We start from the raw sequence: 22,569 nt of genomic DNA, 5'->3' as shown, positions 1-22,569 counted from the left end.
TTAGACTTTCTGGATTCTCATGAATGCCGCCATCAATTCTAGCTTATACCACGAAGATTCTGATTGAGGAATCTAAGAGATATGCGCCCGGTCTAAGGTAGAACGGAAGTGGTTGTCAGTCACGCGTTCATAGGTGAGAATGATGATGAGTGTCACAGATCATCACATTCATCATGGTGAAGTGCAACAAATATCTTAGAATAGGAATAAACTGAATTGAATAGAAAATAGTAGTAATTGCATTAAAACTTGAGGTACAGCAGTGCTCCACACCCTTAATATATGGTGTATAGAAACTCCACCGTTGAAAATACATAAGTGATGAAGGTCCAGGCATGGCCGAATGGCCACCCCCCATGAACGTGATCAATAGTCTCCTAAGATGAATAATGGAATAAAACCGAGACCAAAGATGTCTAATACAATAGTAAAATGTCCTATTTATACTAGACTAGCTACTAGGGTTTATAGAAATAAGTAATTGATGCAGAAATCCACTTCTGGGGCCCCCTTGGTGTGTGCTTGGGCTGAGCTTGAGCTTTATACATGCAGAGGCTTCTTTTGGAGTTGAACGCCAAGTTGTAACGCATTTTTGGCGTTCAACTTTGGTTCGTGACGTGTTTCTGGCGTTTGACTCCAGAATGCAGCATGGAACTGGTGTTGAGTGCCAGTTTACATCATCTAATCACGAATAAAGTATGAACTATTATATATTGCTGGAAAGCTCTGGATGTCTACTTTCCAACGCCGTTAAGAGCGCGCCATTTGGAGTTCTCTAGCTCCAGAAAATCCATTTCGAGTGTAGGGAGGTCAGAATCCAACAGCAGCTTTCTTATCAGAGTTTTGCTCAGGTCCCTCAATTTCAGCCAGAAAATACCTGAAATCACAGAAAAACACACAAACTCATAGTAAAGTCCGGAAATCTGAATTTAGCATAAAAACCAATGAAAATATCCCTAAAAGTAACTATATCCTACTAAAAATTACCTAAAAACAATGCCAAAAAGCGTATAAATTATCCGCTCATCACAACACCAAACTTAAATTGTTGCTTGTCCCCAAGCAACTGAAAATCAATAGGATAAAAAGAAGAGAATATACTATAAATTCCAAAATATCAATGAATATTAGTTCTAATTAGATGAGCGGGACTTGTAGCTTTTTGCTTCTGAATAGTTTTGGCATCTCACTTTATCCTTTGAAGTTTAGAATGATTGGCATCTATAGGAACTTAGAATTTCAGATAGTGTTATTGATTCTCGTAGTTAAGTATGTTGATTCTTGAACACAGCTACTTTTATGAGTCTTGGCCGTGGCCCTAAGCACTTTGTTTTCCAGTATTACCACCAGATACATAAATGCCACAGACACATAACTGGGTGAACCTTTTTAGATTGTGACTCAGCTTTGCTAAAGTCCCCAGTTAGAGGTATCCAGAGCTCTTAAGCACACTCTTTTTGCTTTGGATCACGACTTTAACCACTCAGTCACAAGCTTTTCACTTGGACCTGCATGCCACAAGCACATGGTTAGGGACAGCTTGATTTAGCCGCTTAGGCCTGGATTTATTTCCTTGGGCCCTCCTATCTATTGATGCTCAAAGCCTTGGATCCTTTTTACCCTTGCCTTTTGGTTTTAAGGGCTATTGGCTTTTTCTGCTTGCTTTTTTTTCTATATTTTTTTCGCAAGCTTTTGCTTTTTCACTGCTTTTTCTTGCTTCAAGAAACAAATTTATGATTTTTCAGATTATCAGTAACATTTCTCTTTGTTCATCATTCTTTCAAGAGCCAACAATTTTAACATTCATAAACAACAAGATCAAAAATATGCATTGTTCAAGCACTCATTCAGAAAACAAAAAGTATTGTCACCACATCAATATAATTAAACTAAATTCAAGGATAAATTCGAAACTTATGTACTTCTTGTTCTTTTAAATTAGAAAATTTTTTCGTTTAAGAGAGGTGAAGGATTCATGGAATTATTTATAGTCTTAAGACATAGTTACTACATACTAATGATTATGAAGTAGAGACACAAAACATAAACAAACATATAGCATAAAAACCGAAAAATAGAGAAAGAATAACAAAGAATGAGTCCACCTCAGTGATGGTGGCGCTTTCTTCTTGAAGAACCAATGATGTCCTTTATCTCTTCTATGTCTCTTCCTTGCCTTTGGAGTCTCTTTTCCATTGAGCTCCTTCCACACATATGTCCATAAGGACTTGGTCCAACCTTTGATCAAAGTTGACCCTTCTAGTGTAGGGGCGTGCATCTCCTTGCATCATGGGCAAGTTGAACGCCAACCTCACATTTTCCGGACTAAAATCTAAGTATTTTCCCCGAACCATTGTAAGATAATTCTTTGAATTTGGGTTCACACTTTGATCATGGTTCCTATTGATCCATGCATTGGCATAGAACTCTTGAACCATTAAAATTCTGACTTGTTGAATGGGGTTGGTCAGAACTTCCCAACCTCTTCTTTGGATCTCATGTCGGATCTCTGGATACTCATTTTTCTTGAGCTTGAAAGGGACCTTAGGGATCACCTTCTTCTTTGCCACAACTTCATAGAAGTGGTCTTGATGGGCTTTGGAGATGAATCTCTCCATCTCCCATGACTCAGAGGTGGAAGCTTTTGTCTTCCCTTTCCCTTTTCTAGAGGTTTCTCCGGCCTTAGGTACCATCAATGGTTATGGAAAAACAAAAAAATCTATGCTTTTACCACACCAAACTTAGAATATTGCTTGCCCTCGAGCAAGAGGAGAAAGAAGAAGAAGAAGAAGAAGAAGAAAATATGGAGGAAAGGGAGAAGTGTGTGGTTTCGGCCAAGGTGAAGAAGAGAGGGTTGTGGTTTGTGAAAATGAAGAAGGATAAAGGGGTTTATATAGTGAAGGGAGAGGGAGTAGGTTCAGCTATTTAGGGTGGGTTTGGGTGGGAAAGAGATTTTGAATTTTGAAGGTAGGTAGGGTTTTTGGGGAAGAGTGGATGGATGTGAGTGGTGAAGAGGTGATGGGAAAGAGAGATTGAGGTGATTGGTGAAGGGTTTTGGGGAAGAATGTTTATTGGGTTATGTGAAAAAGAGAGAGAGAAAGGGTGAGTTGAGGTAGGTGGGGATCCTGTGGGGTCCATAGATCCTGAGATAATCCTGTGGGATCCACAGATCCTGAGGTGTCAAGGATTTACATCCCTACACCAATGAGGCGTGTAAAATGCCCTTTGCGTGCAATCCTGGCGTTCAACGCCAGATTGATGCTTGTTTCTGGCGTTGAACGCCAGCTTCATGCTTGTTTCGGGCGTTCAACGCCCATTTGCAGCATGTTTTTGGCGTTGAACGCCAGTTCCATGCTTGTTTCTGGCGTTCAGCGCCAGCTCTCCTCAGGGTGTATTCCTGGCATTTAAACGCCAGGATGTTGCTTGTTTCTGGCGTTCAACGCTAGATCCATGCTCTGTTCTGGCGTTGAACGCCAGCTAGATGCTCCTTACTGGCGTTTAAACGCTAGTAAGCTCTTCCTCCAGGGTGTGCTTTTTCTTTTGTTGTTTTTGATTTTATTTTTAATTTTAGTATTTATTTTATGACTCCACATGATCATGAACCTAATAAAACATAAAGAAGAAATAAAATAAAAATAAAATTAGATAAATAAAAATTGGGTTGCCTCCCAATAAGCGCTCCTTTAATGTCACTAGCTTGATAGTGGGCTCTCATGGAGCCTCACAGGTGATCAGGTCAATGTTGTAGACTCCCACAATCAAACTTAGAGTTTGGATGTGGGGATTCAACACCAAACTTAAAGTTTGGCTGTAGCCTCCCAACACTAAACTCAGAGTTTGATTGTGGGGGATTTGTTTGACTCTACACTGAGAGAAGCTTTTCATGCTTCCTCTCCATGGTTGCAGAAGAACACCCTTGGGTTTTAAACACAAGGTAGTCCCCATTCAATTGAAGGACTAATTCTCCTCTATCAACATCAATCACAGCTCATGCTGTGGCTAGGAAAGGTCTTCTAAGAATGATGCATTCATCCTCCTCCTTCCTAGTGTCTAAGATTATGAAATCAGCAGGGATGTAAAGGCCTTCAACCTTTACCAACACATCCTCTACCAATCCATAAGCTTGTCTTGCTGACTTGTCTGCCATTTGTAATGAGAATATGGCAGGCTGTACCTCAATGATCCCCAACTTCTCCATTACAGAGAGTGGCATAAGATTTATGCCTGACCTAGGTCACACAGAGCCTTCTCAAAGGTCATGGTGCCTATGGTACATGGTATTAGGAATTTGCCAGGATCTTGTCTCTTTTGAGGTAATGTTTGCTGAATCCATGTATCTAGTTCATTAATGAGCAAGGGAGGTTCATCTTCCCAAGTCTCATTACCAAACAATTTGGCATTCAGCTTCATGATGACTCCTAGATATTGAGCAACTTGCTCTCCAGTTACATTTTCATCCTCTTCAGAGGAAGAATAGTCTTCAGAGCTCATGAATGGCAGAAAGAGATTTAATGGGATCTCTATGGTCTCTATATGAGCCTCAGATTCCTTCAGGTCCTTAATAACGAACTCCTTCTTGCCTGGGAGACGTCCCATGAGGTTTCCCTCATTGAGATTCACGTCCTCCCCTTCCTCTCTAGGCTCGGCCATTTTGATTATATCAATGGCCTTGCACTCTCTTTTTAGATTCTCTTCAGTATTGCTTGGGAGAGTACTAGGAGGAGTTTCAATGACTTTCTTACTCAACTGGCCCACTTGTGCCTCCAAATTTCTAATGGAGGACCTTGTTTCACTCATGAAACTTAAAGTGGCCTTAGACAGATCAGAAACTAAGTTTGCTAAATTAGAAGTGCTCTGCTCAGAATTATCTATCTATTGTTGAGAAGATGATGGATAAGGCTTGCTGTTGCTGAGCCTATTTCTTCCACCATTATTAAAGCCTTGTTGACGCTTTTGTTGATCCTTTCATGAGAAATTTGGATGATTTCTCCATGATGAATTATAGGTGTTTCCATAAGGTTCACCCATATAATTTACCTCTGCTATTACAGGGTTTTCAGGATCATAAGCTTCTTCTTCAGGAGAGGCCTCTTTAGTACTGTTGGATGCATTTTGCCATCCATTCAGACTTTGAGAAATCATGTTGACTTGCTGAGTCAACATTTTGTTCTGAGCCAATATGGCATTCAGAGTATCAATTTCAAGAACTCCCTTCCTTTGAGGCATCCCATTACTCACGGAATTTCTCTCAGAAATATACATGAATTGGTTATTTGCAACCATGTCAATGAGTTCTTGAGCTTCTGTAGGCATTTTCTTTAGGTGAATGGATCCACCTACAGAATGGTCTAGTGACATCTTAGAGAATTCAGATAAACCATAATAGAATATATCCAAAATGGTCCACTCTGAAAGCATGTCAGAAGGACACCTTTTGGTCATCTGCTTGTATCTTTCCCAAGCTTCATAGAGGGATTCACCATCTTTTTGTTTGAAGGTCTGAATATCCACTCTAAGCTTGCTTAGCTTTTGAGGAGGAAAGAACTTAGCCAAGAAGGCCGCGACCAGCTTATCCCAGGAGTCCAGGCTATCTTTAGGTTGGGAATCCAACCATATTCTAGCTCTATCTCTTACAGCAAAAGGGAAAAGCATGAGCCTGTAGACTTCAGGATCTACTCCATTATTCTTAACAGTCTCACAGATCTGCAAGAACTCAGTTAAAAACTGGTAGGGATCTTCTGATGGAAGTCCATGGAACTTGCAGTTCTGTTGCAGTAGAGCAACTAGTTGAGGTTTCAACTCAAAATTGTTTGCTTCAATGGCAGGGATTGAGATGCTTCTTCCATCAAACTTGGAAGTAGGTGTAGTGTAATCACCAAGCATCCTCCTTGCATTATTATTTTCGGCTGCCATCTCCTCTTCTTTTTTGAAAGTTTCTGTAAGGTTGTCTCTGGACTGTTGTAATTAAGCTTCTCTTAGTTTCCTCTTCAGAGTCCTTTCAGGTTCAGGATCTGCTTCAACAAGAATATTCTTGTCCTTGCTCCTGCTCATATGAAAAAGAAGGGAACAGAAAATAATAATAGGGATCCTCTTTACCATAGTAGAGAGATTCCTTTATGTTAGTAGAAGAAGGGAACAGAAGAAGGAAAAGATAAGAATCTAAACACAAGGGTGAAGATAGGTTTAGATTCTTGAGATGAAGAGAAGTGTTAGTAAATAAATAAATAAATACAATAGGATGAGAGAAGGAGAAATTCGAAAATAAATTTTGAAAAAGAGTTAGTGATTTTCGAAAATTAAGAGAAGAAATAAAATTAATATTAAAATTTAAAACAATTCGTTAATTAAAAGAATTTTGAAAAAGAGGGAGGTAATTTTCGAAAATTAGGGAGAGGAAAGTAGTTAGGTGATTTTGAATAAGATAAAATATAGTTAAAACAAAAAAAAGTCAACTAGTTAGTTGAAAAATATTTGAAATTTAATTTTAAAAAGATAAGAAGTTGGAAGATATTTTGAAGTTGAATTTTTGAAAAAGATATTTTAAAAAGATATGATTGAAAAAGATATTTTGATAAAGATTTAATTTTTAAAATTAAAATTGATTACTTGACTAACAAGAAACTAAAAGATATGATTCTAGAATTTAAAGATTGAACCTTTCTTAACAAGAAAGTAACACTTCAAATTTTTGAATCAATCACATTACTTGTTAGTTAAGTTTCGAAAATTTGAAATAAAATTATGAAGAAGATTTTGAAAAATATTTTTAACTTTTCGAAAAATAAAAAAATGAAAGAGAATTGATTTTTGAAAAAGTTTTTGAAAAGATAATATTTTTAAAATTGAAAATTTGACTTGACTTATAAGAAGTAGCTAAGTTTTAAAATTTTTTGACTAAGTCAACTCAAACTCTCAAAATTTTGAGAGAAATAGGGAAAAGATATATTTTTTATTTTTGAATTTTTAATGATGAGAGGAAAAAACATAAAAATGACCCAAAACATGAAAATTTTTGGATCAAAACCAATGATGCATGCAAGAACACTATGAATGTCAAGATGAATACCAAGAACACTTTGAAGATCATGATGAACATCAAGAACATATTTTTGAAAAAATTTTGATGCAAAGAAAACATGCAAGACACCAAACTTAGAAATCTTTCGTGTTTAGACACTATGAATGCAAAAATGCACATGAAAAACATCATACAACACAAAACAAGAAAATTTAAAGATCAAACAAGAAGACTTACCAAGAACAACTTGAAGATCATGAAGAACACTATGAATGCATGAATTTTCGAAAAAATGCAAGAACAAGATGAATATGCAATTGACAACAAACTTAAAACATGACACAAGACTCAAACAAGAATCACAAAATATTTTTGGTTTTTATGTTTTTATGATTTTTTTGTATTTTTTTAATTATTTTTTTTCGAAAAACATATAGAAAAAAGAAAATAAGAATTTCAAAAATTTTTAAGAAGAATTCCAGAAATCTTTCAATGTTAGCCTAAAGCTCCAATCCAAGGGTTGGACATGACTTAATAGCCAGCCAGCTTTAGGATATAAATCAGGCATGCAACAGCTGATACTTCATCCAACTCTATATACATGCCTTTTATGTTGATAGGTGGAAGCCTCAATCCAAAAAAATTTGGATATGGCTTTACAGCCAGCCATGCTTCAACTTGTTATATGAAACTCTAGAATCCATTCTTAAAAATTTTGAAGTCATAGAATAATTTATTTATTTATTTATTTATTTATTTTGAAAATAGGGATAAATTTTTGAAAAAAAGTTTTTGAAAAGAAAATTACCTAATCTGAGCAACAAGATGAACCGTCAGTTATCCAAACTCGAACAATCCCCAGCAACGGCGCCAAAAACTTGGTAGGCAAAATTGTGATTTCTGATAATGGCATTCATGTTCGTTCTCTCCCAGGTAATGGTGCCAAAAACTTGGTGCATGATACCATGGTCCAAACATAACTTCACAACTTCGCACAACTAACCAGCAAGTGCACTGGGTCGTCCAAGTAATAAACCTTACATGAGTAAGGGTCGATCCCACAGAGATTGTTGGTATGAAGCAAGCTATGGTCATCTTGTAAATCTCAGTTAGGCGGATAATAAATGATTATGGAGTTTTCGAATAATAATAATAAATAAACAGAAAATAAAGATAGAAATACTTATGTAAATCATTAGTGTGAATTTCAAATAGGCGTATGAAGATGCTGTGCTCCTTTTGAATCTCTGCTTTCCTACTGCCTTCATCCAATCCTTTTTACTCCTTTCCATGGCAAGTTGTATGTAGGGCATCACTGTTGTCAATGCCTACATCCCATCCTCTCAGTGAAAAAGGTCCAAATGCTCTGTCATGGCACGGCTAATCATTTGTTGGTTCTCGATCATGTCGGAATAGAATCCATTGATTCTTTTGCGTTTGTCATCACGCCCAACAATCGCGAGTTTGACGCTCGTCACAGTCATTCAATCCCTGAATCCTACTCGGAATACCACAGACAAGGTTTAGACTTTCCGGATTCTCATAAATGCCGCCATCAATTCTAGCTTATACCACGAAGATTCTGATTGAGGAATCCAAGAGATATGCGCCCGGTCTAAGGTAGAACGGAAGTGGTTGTCAGTCACGCGTTCATAGGTGAGAATGATGATGAGTGTCACAAATAATCACATTCGTCATGGTGAAGTGCAACGAATATCTTAGAATAGGAATAAACTGAATTGAATAGAAAATAGTAGTAATTGCATTAAAACTTGAGGTACAGCAGAGCTCCACACCCTTAATCTATGGTGTGTAGAAACTCCACCGTTGAAAATACATAAGTGATAAAGGTTCAGGCATGGCCAAATGGCCAGCCCCTATGAACGTGATCAATAGTCTCCTAAGATGAATAATGGGACAAAACCGAGACCAAAGATGTCTAATACAATAGTAAAATGTCCTATTTAAACTAGACTAGCTACTAGGGTTTACAGAATTAAGTAATTGATGCAGAAATCCACTTCCGGGGCCCACTTGGTGTGTGCTTGGGCTGATATTGATCTTTACATGTGCAAAGGCTTCTTTTGGAGTTGAACGCCAAGTTGTAACGTGTTTTTGGCGTTCAACTCTGGTTCGTGACCTGTTTCTGGCGTTTGACTCCAGAATGCAGCATGGAACTGGCGTTGAGCGCCAGTTTACGTCATCTAATCATGAATAAAGTATGGACTATTACATATTGCTGGAAAGCTCTGGATGTCTACTTTCCAACGCCATTAAGAGCGTTCCATTTGAAGTTCTGTAGCTCCAGAAAATCCATTTTGAGTACAGGGAGGTCAGAATTCAACAGCATCACCAGTCCTTTGTCAGCTTTCTTATAAGAGTTTTGCTCAGGTCCCTCAATTTCAGCCAGAAAATACCTGAAATCACAGAAAATTACACAAACTCATAGTAAAGTCCAGAAATGTGAATTTAGCATAAAAACCAATGAAAACATCCCTAAAAGTAACTACATCCTACTAAAAATTACCTAAAAACAATGCCAAAAAGCGTATCAATTATCCGCTCATCACTGGCCCTTTTACAAATGGAGGTTGGATATTCTAGTACCTTTTCCAATATCACCAGGACAGGTAAAATTTTTGTTAGTAGCAATTGATTATTTTACTAAGTGGATAGATGCACATCCACTTGCAAAAATAACCTCGGACAAGGTATGCAGTTTTATTTGGAAATCCATCATATGTAGATATGGTCTGCCTTGAGAGATTATTTTTGATAATGGTCCACAATTCATTGATAAGAAAATTGCATCATTTTTAACTGACCTTCACAATAAGCATCATTTTTCCTCTGTCGAACACCCGCAAAGTAATGAGCTCGAAGAGGCAGCTAATAAGATCATATTGTAGGCATTAAAGAAAAAATTAACAGATGAAAAGGGATGTTGGGCCGAGCTAACACTAGAAATACAGGGGAGCTACAATATGACACCACAATCCACGACTAATGAAACCCTGTTCCGGTTAGTATACGGCATGAACTCTATGATTCCAATAGAAGTCGGTCAAGACTAAACTCGGACCAAGTACTTTGACGAAGATGCCAATATGGAAGCAAGATCAGTCAAACTCGACACAATAAATGGAGAACGATGCCTAGTCAAAATTTGACATAAGTCCATGCAATTAGCCACCATGCAAAAGAAGTACAACAAAAAAGTACAACCAAGGGTACTACAACAAGGAGATCTAGTGCTAAGACAAATAGAAGAAGTTCGAAAACCCATAGGACATGGAAAATTAGCAGCAACATGGGAAGGACCTTTCTGAGTCTCTAAAGTCATCGGAAAGGGGGCTTATTGCCTAGAAACCTTAGACAGGATGACTTTACCCAACACTTGGAACATTTCATTATTAAAGTTCTATTATGGTTAATTTTTCATTGTAAAGTTGGAGTGGGCAGGTACTCTTTTTCCTGATCATGGATTTTTTTTCCTAAGGAGGCTTTTACTCGGATAGGTTTTAATGAGGCCGACCACTCCACACCTTTCAAGTTGGAAGTTTTTTCCATATTACAATGAAACATATTATTTTCTCCCAATTCTTTTTTACATTAGTCTATCTACTAAGATCATTCCATTCAAATCAATGCAAATAAAAAAGTTGGATACTGATGCATGAGCATCTTTTCTATCTTTTCTTAGTGAATTTGCATTTGAATCGTTAAGTTTAATCAAGATTTAAATATCTTTTAGCCACTATGAATGCTACTTTGAGTTGTGTGTAATTCTGTTTATTTCAGGTAGCATTTTAGACGAATTTGACAGAATTTTTGTAAAGAAACGAAGCCACAGCAGAATAAGGAGGTGGTGCCAAACTTGGATTCTCCAAGTTTGGCACCAGGAGTGCTTCAAACTCCCATTGCTCTCGGCCACAACGGCGCCAAACTTGGGATTCTCCACACTCACCTACTCCATGAAGTATATGGCATTCAAGCGGCGCCAAACTTGAGATACCTCAAGTTTGGCGCCAACTAAGAAGACTTGAAGAATGCATACAGGTGTGATGGCGCCAAACTTGGTTTAGCTCAAGTTTGGCGCCACCTTTAATAAACCAAGTGGTTCTCATTCGATCCTCCAGGCCTGCACGAGATGTTAATTTATTTTTTATTAAACTTTTATTTTCTTTATAAATAGGAAGAGATATTATTCAGTTTTAGAAAATATGTTTTTTTTTTCATTAATTAGGATTAGATATAAAAGGGAAAAGAATCAGCCCTTCGCGCTCTTTTCTTCTCTTCTTCCTCATTCCGCAAGTTACCATTTTTCTGAATCCTAATTTTCTCTCTGAACCATGAGCAAATAAACCTTCACTATTAATGTTAGGAGCTCTGTCTATTGTATGGATTGATACTATTATTTTTCTATTTTAATTCATGTACTGGTTTCTATTTCAAGAATTATTTCGCTCTTTATCTTATGAATCTGGGTGGAACGGAAGTATGACCCTTGTTCTAATTGAGTTCTTATATAACTTGAAAAAGCTCTTTACTTGAACAACAGCTTGAAAATAATTTCTCCTAAATTTCTAATTATTTGGACTTAACGGGATACGTGACATATAATCCTATTATATTTTTGTAATTAGGGTTTCTGTGGCATATAAACTAGAATTGAACTTAACCCTCTAATTGGAATCAAGTGACCAAGGAATTGGCGGTTAATGAAGGTTAGAGGAGACTAAAAAGGTCTAAGAAATTAGGGTTTAGTCAAATATAGTTTGTCTTGAATTGAATCTTGCATGATTAAAATAGTTTGTAAGAAAAATCAATCTGAAAGATAGATTTCTCTAAAACCTTAATTGTTTTCTCCATATATTATTCTTATCAATTTACTGCTTGCTTTCTGATCTTTTGAATTTACTGTTAGTGCTTTTGAACCATCAAAACATCATTTTTTGTTTGTCTAACTAAGTAAATCACTCAATCATTGTTGCTTAGTCCATCAATCCTCGTGGGATCGACCTTCATTCACTTGAGGTACTACTTTGTATGACCCAGCGCAGTTGTTGGTTAGTTTGTGGGTTATAAATTCCACACCAGATACCACAAACAATATTAAACATTTAGAATATTCTAAGTCTAAACCAACATCAAATGTCAAAAAATCAGTTCAACAACATATCGATACTAGATCGGTCACCAAACCAAAGTCAAAATATAAAAATGCCAAAAAATATTCATAAACATATTACTTAATCTTTATCAGAGGGGAGGGGGTATGTTCTCGTCATGCTCTTCACCCGCCTCACCGTCATCGAGCTCGCCATTCACCACAAATTTTGTCAAATCGAGTTTTCCGACGTCAAACTTGGGCGCAAACACGAAAACTTGACTCACACCTTGGTCAAAACCGGCAACAAACATTTCCAAAACATCATTTTCTAATTCATGAACATGGGCAGGCATTTCACCTTTGGTCTTGTCATTTTCTTTAATTTGACTTTGCAGAAGGCGGATCTGATCCTGAAACTTAGCAACCTCCTCCTCCCTATCTTTCATCTTACAAGTCACATCAATGATGATGTTTTCCTTCTCTTTGACAGATCGCTCCAAATCCACAACTTTTCGGCAACAACATGCTGCTCTACCCTTAGCAACTCATTAGCACGACCAATACATAACAAATGAGAAGCTGCAATTTACAACAAAAATAGAGAAATAAGAAAGCATACATACAAGCAAACACAACCCAAATAGTGACAACAGTATACCAACCTGAATAAACTTTTCCATCCCTTCCACACCCGTACGACGAGTTAGCCTCATATCTCCAGGGTACTAAGAAACTCTATCAGCCAGCTCGGAGATGGGATATTGCTCACTCCAAAGGGATTGAGGATTCACCCCCTCCAAAAACCCATGAAGTCTTTCTACCTCTCAAATACCGACATATCACCCTTGTCCTCTTCGAAAAGCACCTCCAGTGACTTCTGTGATTCAACCCTTTTTCTTTTTGGAGAAGGATGAGGTCGAGTACTAAAGTGCGCAATATCCCCACAAGCCTTCTTCACTAACCCCAAACCACTACTCTCTTTCTCGCCTTTCTTCTTCAGAAAAGACTGAAGCCGAGAAGTTGTCTAGTTAGGAACCTTTCCACTTACAAACAAAAATAGTGTTATGTTAACATTTAGCAACCAACCAATTAAAAAGACACGAAACACGTTACCTATATAAGCCTTCAAACCCTCTTTTTCATTTTCTTTCTCAAAATTCAATAATTCTGGAATGGATAAACATTCACCAACTGTGAAACACTCTATCAAAAAGTCTAAAAACATATTTTTCTCTTCACTTCTCTCTATAGCCTCAAGAATTTGCATTGGTTCCGAGTACCAATATAGAAAAAATCTCTCTATCAATTTACCATCCAAATAGAAAGGGCATTCTGTCTCTAATGACCAAACTTTCACAAACATAAATTTAAAACTCTTAAAATAAGATTTATAATGTAGAAAAATGGAATGACCAGGGAAGCTGCTAAGGTAAACCCACAAACCTTTTCGCACCCCGTTAGATTGAAATAAAGAAAAGAAAATATTCAAAGATGTAAAAAACTACAGGAAAGATATCAAACATTCAAAAGCCTACTAAAACGCCCACAAGTTTGGGTGTAACTGCGAGGGGGCACAGTTCAGTTGCGTTAGAACCTTGCACTCAAAGTCAGAAAAAGAAAATTTCAAATAGAGTTCTGTAAAACAAAGGGTATACATATAGAAGAAAGCCCAATCTCCCCTCCTTTCACAAACCCTCTCCTCACTACCACAAAGGAGAAGTTCGACGCCAATAGGCGAACCCTCTTTGATCAATTTCAGAGCTTTAAGCTCAAGCAGTGAGTCGTTATCACAGTAAGCACAAACACGAGTTTTAACATCAACATGCACCCAGTGACACGGATTTTCATTTTTAACCTCAACCACTTTTTTCTTTTTCTTTTTCTCTACCCATTACCAAAGCAAAAAGACACAGACAAAGACACACAAAAAAAATAACATTTTGAAGTTATGTCTTTTTCACCACTTAAGCAACAAGACCTGGGTCAAGAAGTTTGTGTATATAATCTTCAAGTGTAAAATAATAAATTAGAATAAAATTTACAATACCATGAGCCATCAGAATTTTGTGTGTTCTCAATGTAGCGGATTGCTTGGACGATAGAATGATCAACTTCTTTCTTTCTATGGTTTGGATATAGCTTTCTAAACAGAGCTAGGGCTTCCATTGCTGATCCTATGCATTCTACGTACCTATTTTACTCAACATGAACCACAAATAAGTTGGAAGAATAAGATAACATGCCAAGAATAACAAAAATTAAGATGTTTATGAGTATAATAATTATCTTACTCCCTTTCAATGAGAGTGTTTTCAAAAAATTCTGTTGGATTGAATTTCTGCAATACACATCAGTCTTCACTCAAATAAAATAATGTACTTAATCTTGAAGATCTTTTATAATTTTAAAACACATTTAATGTAGTCTTTATTACTACAAGAAACATGTAAAATGGTAGCAATTTTATAAGAAATTTGTGGCGGTTTTAAGCCGGAACAAATTGAATCTAGGGTGTTTGATAGACCACTGGCCTTTAAGACACAAACAAACATATTCGCAGTGATTTTTTATAATTATTGATATAACCGTTGCTATATCAAAATATAAATTATTTGTATATTTTTGTAATGATTTACAACCACCATGTTTTATTATAAAATTTATTATTTTATTGCAGCGGTTTTAAATTGTTAAACCATTATTATTTAAAAATATGAAATATTTTATTTTTTGTATTAATTTATAACCACCACAATTACCTAATTTTTTTGTGATATTTAATATAATAATGGTATAATAAACGGAAAGCATGCAGTCCTACATATTTCATATGCAAATATTTTTAATTTACCTTATTTTTAACATAAAATATGTTATATATATGCATTAAATACTAAATTAACAAATAATTCAATTCTTAAATAGAATCCAAAAATAGATTAAAAAATATAAGATAAAAATGTGAACAGAAACTTGATGTCACATAAATTATAATTTTTTTATTCTAATAATTCTTATTACCTCTAGCCAACGGTATGCTTTTGAAGGTTCCCAAGCGGGAAAACCGCCATTGGTACTCTGAATCATAAAAGAAGATATAAGAAATTAAATACTCATAACAAGCATGCATCTAATACTTAAATATTCAAATTTACTAATAGAAATAACTTGGGAGATAGAATTTAATTGGAAACCATACCTGTAGAGAAAGAATGACATTAACAGCATCATAAAATTTCTCTGGTTTCATTTTTTCTCCAACTAGATCAGTTGACATCTCTGATAATAGGAGTGAAGCCTATACATAATTTTAGTAGCAAATAATGTCAAAGTTTAGGAGATGTAATATGTAATAATTGAAAAATTAATTATTATAATCCTCCAAACAAGTACAGTCATCCTCCAATGAATAACAATTTGTGGTTGTTACGATCCAACATTTTGGCAAATCCAAAAATATTTTGGGTCAAAGCTTAAAATTTAGAGTTTATATTAAATTGTACTCGGTTATACTTTGAGTTGGATGAAACCTTGATCGAAGTCATATAATAACTCTTTGAAATATTGGTTTTTTTAATCAAATTAGTTAGAATTTATTTAGTTATGATATTTTTACGTATCTAAATTAGTTTCTAAAATATTTTAATTTTCAAAAAAATTAATACATAAAAATATTCCTAAAATTTTTTTCTAACAGACAAATTAGTTCTTGGTATATTTTTTCTGTTTGTACTTAATAAAAAATAATGAAGTGGTACATTTAGGCGCCCACATGGTCGTGTTGTATCGGGAGACACCAATGGACCAATAAGTATCCATTGTCATTTTGTATTGTTGAGTTTGAGAAAAAAATAACTTGATGATAACCAACACTATAGTTTTGGGTTGAAAGTCCAAAAATAAATGAGATGTGTGTATTTATTGTGCAAACCAAGTCTAATAATGAAAATCCAATTATTCAGGCCCAAGAACAATTACAAATATTCTACGCCCATATGGCCTAATTGTAACAAACCAACTCCTATTCTTTTTTCTCTGCCCGTAAACAAATGATCAAAATACTATCATCTCTCTTTAGTTTGTGACGCACGTGACTAACTCTAGATTAAGGAAGAAAGAGAATTTTTACAAGCAAAAAGGAGTTACTCAACTCAAGGTTCAATCAAAAGAAAAAAAAAAGGTGATTACCAAATCTAAGTAACAAAGAAAAAAGAAGAAGAAAAGTCAGAGATTAGAACACAAAAACAAAAATCAAATTAAAAGTTGAATCAGAACAACATTTTTATATTTGTCCTTCCATAGTAGCTTGTTGAGGTTGTCTTCCTCCTACATGCATCATTCGGATAAAATAAAAAAATAGAAGTTTTGTATCACTACTATAAATTAAAGGTCGAAAACCAAACTTGGAGCTAAAGAATGAATGGCTTAGATCTTTGAAGCCAAAAGAAAATGGAAGAAAGAAAAGCATCTAGGTAAAGATACATGCCAACTACTCTAATCATTGTTGCTGTCTCATCTTTTTTCCGCGTTATTGCTCTGATTTTGGAGAAGAAGAATAAGTCAAAAGTGTTCAATGAAACTCAAGTTTTGGAAGCTTTACTCTTCTTTAAAAAGGGTAATCGGCCAAAAATTAAAGCAAAGAGAGTGAGCACACTATTTAGGTCTTCATAACTTTCGGACATAACCTTCTTCCCCTTCATGACTTTACATTAAATTTTCTATTTTTTAGTTTTCATCTTTCTTTGTTTCTTATCAATTGGAAAAGGCATTATGTGAGGTATTAGAAAAAGCTATTGAGAGAAAAGACAAAGAAGGTATTCTTGGAAAAAAGTCATAAAATTATTTCAAATTCTTTTGTATGTATTTCTATTTTGTATTTATGATCTTGAGTGTATTCCTTTGCTAAGTTAGGTGAGCACTTAGTGGTTGAAAGTCTAGGGAGTGAACCTAACAAAATCAAGTTTGGGTAGAAGTTTGGTTTGTCCTAGATAGGATTGGATAGAATTCAAGGGAATTGGTGATTATATTCTTTGTGAAAGATAGTGAAAATTCTACCAAAGTTGTGGTGGAGACTGGATATAGGTCACATTGCATATAGTGGTTAAATAAGGATATATGGTTGTGTCGTTCTCCCTTCTTTGTTTTGTTTCTAGTTTTATTCGATAAGAGATAAATAAAATTGTCTCCTGCATAATCAATCCAAAAGAAGTCACAACATCTCAGTTCACTCAAAAGAAACTTCTTTGTTCTATTCCTGTTTAATCGTTAAGAGATAAAACAAAATTATCTCTTGTATAATCAACATTGCAGATTCAACAGTAACACTGAGATTAACCTAGATTGAAGTTAAAGAGTACAAGTTTTAAAAGAGACCATAGATTCAACCTCGTCTTCTCTAGGGCATAAAGAACCTTCAATTAGTATCAGAGTTTGATCTCAAGGAATCAAGCTTCACACCTTGGAACAAAGATCTAATGGCGAACAACATGGGTGTGAATATCATGGCTTACACACTCATTGAGGGTTAGTCCAATAACAGACCTTCATTCTTTAATAGCAAGAACTTCACCTATTGGAAGTAGAGAATGAGGATATTTATTTAGTCCATTGATTATAATATTTGAAAGATCATTATGAACGATCCGTAAATTGTGTAACACTCTACCATACAGAGTCTTATGCTTAAGTCATAATTCAGAGATGGCAAGGTATTACGACCTCTAAAATAAAAATTTAGTATGTATAGTAGTATGAATGATTGATTATAACTAGGAGCCTTTGTAGAAAAAGGGGTAAACAAAAAAATCGCAACTCAAAAGCGCAACACTCCGATCGATAACGTAACGAACAAGGATAACAAATGCGTGATAATATATATACAAAGGAGTGTCAAAAACAGGAATATCAAGACTCAAGATCCGGCTGCGAAGATAACCGGTCCGAGCATAGCAGTATATACATATGATAAAAATAAGGGAAACCCCAAAGGAAACCCAAAAGGACACAAATACATAAAACCTAATCTCCAAAATCTCCCATAAGAGGAGTCATCACAGTTTGTATTATTTAATGGAGATAAAAGTATCTAAGCAAAACATATAAACCAAAACATTGCCCCGAGAACAAAGGATCTTTGCAAATCTAGAAGTCTCCAGCATGCCTCAACGGAAAACCTCACGTCCTGCATCTGAAAACCACAAAATCCGCATGGGTGAGAACCAGAGGTCCCCAACATGGTAACAGCTTCCACATATATAATACATAATAATAGAGGAAAGCCGAAGGCAATCCTAGAACTTCCTCCAGATAATTCAAAGCTTATAAACAAGCTAAACCATAAAGGGCATCTGACTAAAGATACTTCAGTCTAACTAATACTTCCCTTTCCAATTCCTTCAGACCTCCCAACCACCAGCAGGAGTATAATGTAACAAACACAGTTATATCAATCAAGGAATATACAAATAGGAACAATTAAGGCATTTAGACAATTAGCAAGTAATATGTAGTCAAATAGGCAATCTCAAACAATTCATATAGTATGCATATGATGAATGCCTGTCCCTAGTGGCTGATGATATCATCTTGTCGGTTATAGAGCCAACCCGACAAGTCCTGGTCGCTAACCATTGGACTGTCCCTCTGTCACGCATCCCCAACTCGAGTTATACTCGTTATAAACTTGATCATAATCATGATCTATATCCATCACCCTCATTGGTGAATATTTACGGGGGCGAGCTCATCCGGGTCTTTCACAGTGCCCGGCCACACTTATGACATAGGGTCAACAGAGTATCAAGTCTCAACCTGGAGCACGTGGTGGCAAGCCACTGCTACTACCCAGGGAAACTCGTATCTCAGATAGTGGAAGTGCAAATCACAATTATCAATAATTCAGCATAAACATGCATGAATTCTCATCCATGGATCAACATCAATATCAGCCATCCGGCTCACGGTTTAGTCCAGAACCAGCCAATATTCATATCATACACAGCCATTCCGGCTCACGGTTAAATCCATAACCAGCCAATATTCATAGCATACACAGCTATTCCGGCTCACGGTTCAATCCAAAACCAGCCAATTCATAAACAATTATGGCCCTTCGGCCAATGGCATAACAAGCACTTCCACCACCATCCTCCACATCTCACATAATCATCAATGATCCTCATTGATAATTCATTTTCCCTTGCTTCACTCGCAAGTTACCTCATCCACTAGCTCCTTCTCTCATAGCTAGGCATATCATAATGATTAAAGACATAAATGGTGAGATCGGAGGCTTAGAAGTATGAGATTTGGCTTTTAAAACTCAAAAATCAACTTTGGGATGAAAACAGGGCCACGCGTACGCGCACTCCACGCGCACGCGTAGATGGCCTCAAAAACTTATCGACGTGCAAGCATCATGCACGCTAACGCGTGGATTAAAAATTTGCCAATCGGCGCGTACGCGTCGACCACGCGTACGCGTGGGTGTTCTCGTGCCCCAGGCACAACACCGGCACAGTTCTGGCATAACGCTCTGAAAAATGGCTGGGCATTGGGTGCAGCACAATTGGCGCGCCCGCGCACATCACGCGCACGCGTGGATGGCATTTTCTGGAAGAACGGCGCGTACGCGCCAAGTGCGCCTACGCGCGAGGGGTCGTTCTGCTAAAATTTTTCTAAGTTAAAAGCTGCAGAATTCACATATTTAAACCCCAATCTTCTAACGGACATAACTTCCTCATTTTAAATCATTTTTCACTCGTTCTTCGAACGGCATGGACATCCCGGATCCAATTTCATTTCTAAATAGACTTGGCATAAAACAGAGATCCGTAGTCCAAGTTATGTCCCATCAAAGTATGCCCAAAAACCATGTTTTTCATAAAAACCACAAAGTGCCATTTTCAAACATGTCATTTTCAACTCTTTTCAAAACCAATCAAAACATGCCAATTTCATCCCTTTTCTTTGAAATCAACCAATATATATCAATTTCAACATCAAGTCTCCTCAACTCACACATTGACACTTTACCACAATTTATCAAAATCACTATCTCATCATTTTATCCCACTTCACCCAAGTGGCTCAAACTCAAACATATTGACATATCATATACTCTTCCTCATGCCAATTCTCAACAACACAAATTCTAATAAATCATCATTGTACACAATCAATATCATACTCACCATCAACATGGTTCAACCCACAATTCAACCATAATCAATCATCAAGCATATATCACAACATGCATATTTCTCATACATCATATCATCAAGGCATCATTAATCATCATCACATATATGACCACATCATATATCTCAATCATTCAACAACATCAACCATTCAATGCCTATCTTAGGGCCTCTAGCCTAAGTATTTCCTACCACATTACATATTAGATACGGGAAACCGAAACCATACCTTAGCCGATTTCCCAAGCTCAACCGGAGCACTTCCAAACCACTTATCCAAAAGCTCTCAAGGCCTCAATACCTCCAAGAACAGATTTTTCACCACCAAATCCCTTTTTCAAGCTTTTCAAAATCACCAATCAAGCTCCAATATTCACATATACACAACCTAAGCCACAATCATCATACCCATACACAACATCTCAATACCCAAACATCATAGAACAACAAATTACACTAGGGTTGAGAATCTTACCACACCCAAGGTCCAAGGAGACAAGATTAACCTTCTCCTTCAAGAGAGTTGGGTCCTATAACATCAAAGAACCCAAAATCTCAACATTTCACCCATGAAACTCGAAAATAAGGCTGGAATTTCGAAGAGCATAACGTGGCTTACCTCAAGATTAATTGCATGGGTTTTGTAGAGCTCTCCACGGTGAACGTGTGGCCACAAACGAAGCGGCAATCGGAGCTCTAGATCAAAAGTTATGGTGGTTTGAAGATCAAGTTAGAGAAAGAACTTGAGAGAGTGTTCTTCCCTCCATGGCCTCCATTTTCAGCATGTGAGTGTGTTTAGTGAGGAGAGAGAATGCTGAAAACTAGGGTTTTGGTTTAGTTATGTTCTGCCAAGGGCCCACTTTGGGTCCGGTTGGCCCGGCTTGGCCCGTTCGGTCCAATCTTGGTCCGAGTTCTATAAAATTGGTACCGAAATTCTCGTCTCAATCTCCTCTATCATATTTAGCCATAAAAATCACATGTTGGGCTTTCTAGAATAAATTCTCATTTATGGGTTAATTAGCCGTTAATTAACCGGGTTTTACATTCTACCCACCTAATTGGGAATTTTGCCCACAAAATTCAAATGCAATTACCTGAGAATAAATGCGGATAATCCGTTCGCATCTCCGACTCAAGTTCCCAAGTGTGTTCCTCAACACCGCCTCGACTCCAAGCTACTTTCACTAATGAAACCTCTTTTCCACGCAACCGTTTGATACTAGTATCATCGATTCTGACCGGAGCCACTGGAAGCGTCAAATCTTCCCTTAACTGAACCGACTCAGGTTCTAACACATGGCTAGCATTAGGAGTGTATTTCCGAAGCTGTGACACGTGAAACACGTCGTGCAGGTTCGAAAGATGAGGTGGTAGAGCCATCCGATACGCCACCGGTCCAATCCTCTCCAGGATCTGAAATGGACCAATGTATCGAGGATTCAACTTCTTTGCCTTAAACGCCCTACCTACTCCTGTGGTCGGAGTAACCTTAAGGAAAACATGATCTCCTTCCTCAAATTCTAAGGGCTTTCGCCTCTGATCGGCATAACTCTTTTGACGACTCTGCGCCGTAAGCATCCTATCACGGATTTTCTTGACTTGTTCAGTAGTCTCAGCTATCATTTCCGGCCCTAACAAGCTTTTCTCTCCAGTTTCATACCAACATAGCGGAGATCGACATTTCCTCCCATACAAGGCCTCATACGGAGCCATTCCGATGCTCGCATGATAACTATTATTGTATGCAAACTCCACTAATGGCATATACCGATCCCAACTCGCCGGTTGGTCCAAAATACAAGCTCTCAACATATCCTCTAGTGTTTGGATCGTCCTCTCAGATTGACCATCTGTTTGAGGATGGTAAGCCGTGCTCAAGCTTAATCGGGTTCCAAAAGCTTTCTGAAATGCACCCCAAAACCTTGAAGTGAAACGAGGATCTCTATCAGAGATTATAGTAGCAGGTACACCATGAAGTCTCACAATCTCCTTTATGTATAATCGTGCTAACTCCTCAAGGATGTAAGTCATCCGAATGGGCAAAAAGTGAGCTGACTTCGTCAGTCGGTCCACAATCACCCAAATAGCATCAAAACCAGCCCTAGTCCTTGGCAATCCAGACACAAAATCCATTGCAATACTTTCCCACTTCCATTGCGGAACCTCTAAAGGTTGCAACATCCCGGAAGGTCTTTGATGTTCAATCTTTACCTTTTGACAAGTTAAGCACTTTGAAACAT

The 22,569-nt window shown here is 36.9% G+C and overlaps 1 non-coding gene and 1 pseudogene across 1 annotated transcript; one reads left to right on the top strand and one right to left on the bottom strand.

The window, feature by feature from the left end:
• Positions 1-5,412: 5,412 nt before the first annotated feature.
• On the top strand, positions 5,413-5,520 carry LOC112804702 (small nucleolar RNA R71). The gene has a single exon (XR_003203319.1). It is a non-coding gene; the product is annotated as a small nucleolar RNA R71 (small nucleolar RNA).
• A 7,065-nt stretch (positions 5,521-12,585) lies between these two features.
• The window catches only part of LOC112803769 (lupeol synthase-like), a 66,934-nt pseudogene continuing 56,950 nt past the window's right edge, over positions 12,586-22,569 (bottom strand).

This window comes from Arachis hypogaea, chromosome 5 (genome assembly GCF_003086295.3).
Source record: "Arachis hypogaea cultivar Tifrunner chromosome 5, arahy.Tifrunner.gnm2.J5K5, whole genome shotgun sequence".
Taxonomy (NCBI): Eukaryota; Viridiplantae; Streptophyta; class Magnoliopsida; order Fabales; family Fabaceae; genus Arachis; species Arachis hypogaea.
This window is presented reverse-complemented; position numbering and strand designations above follow the sequence as displayed.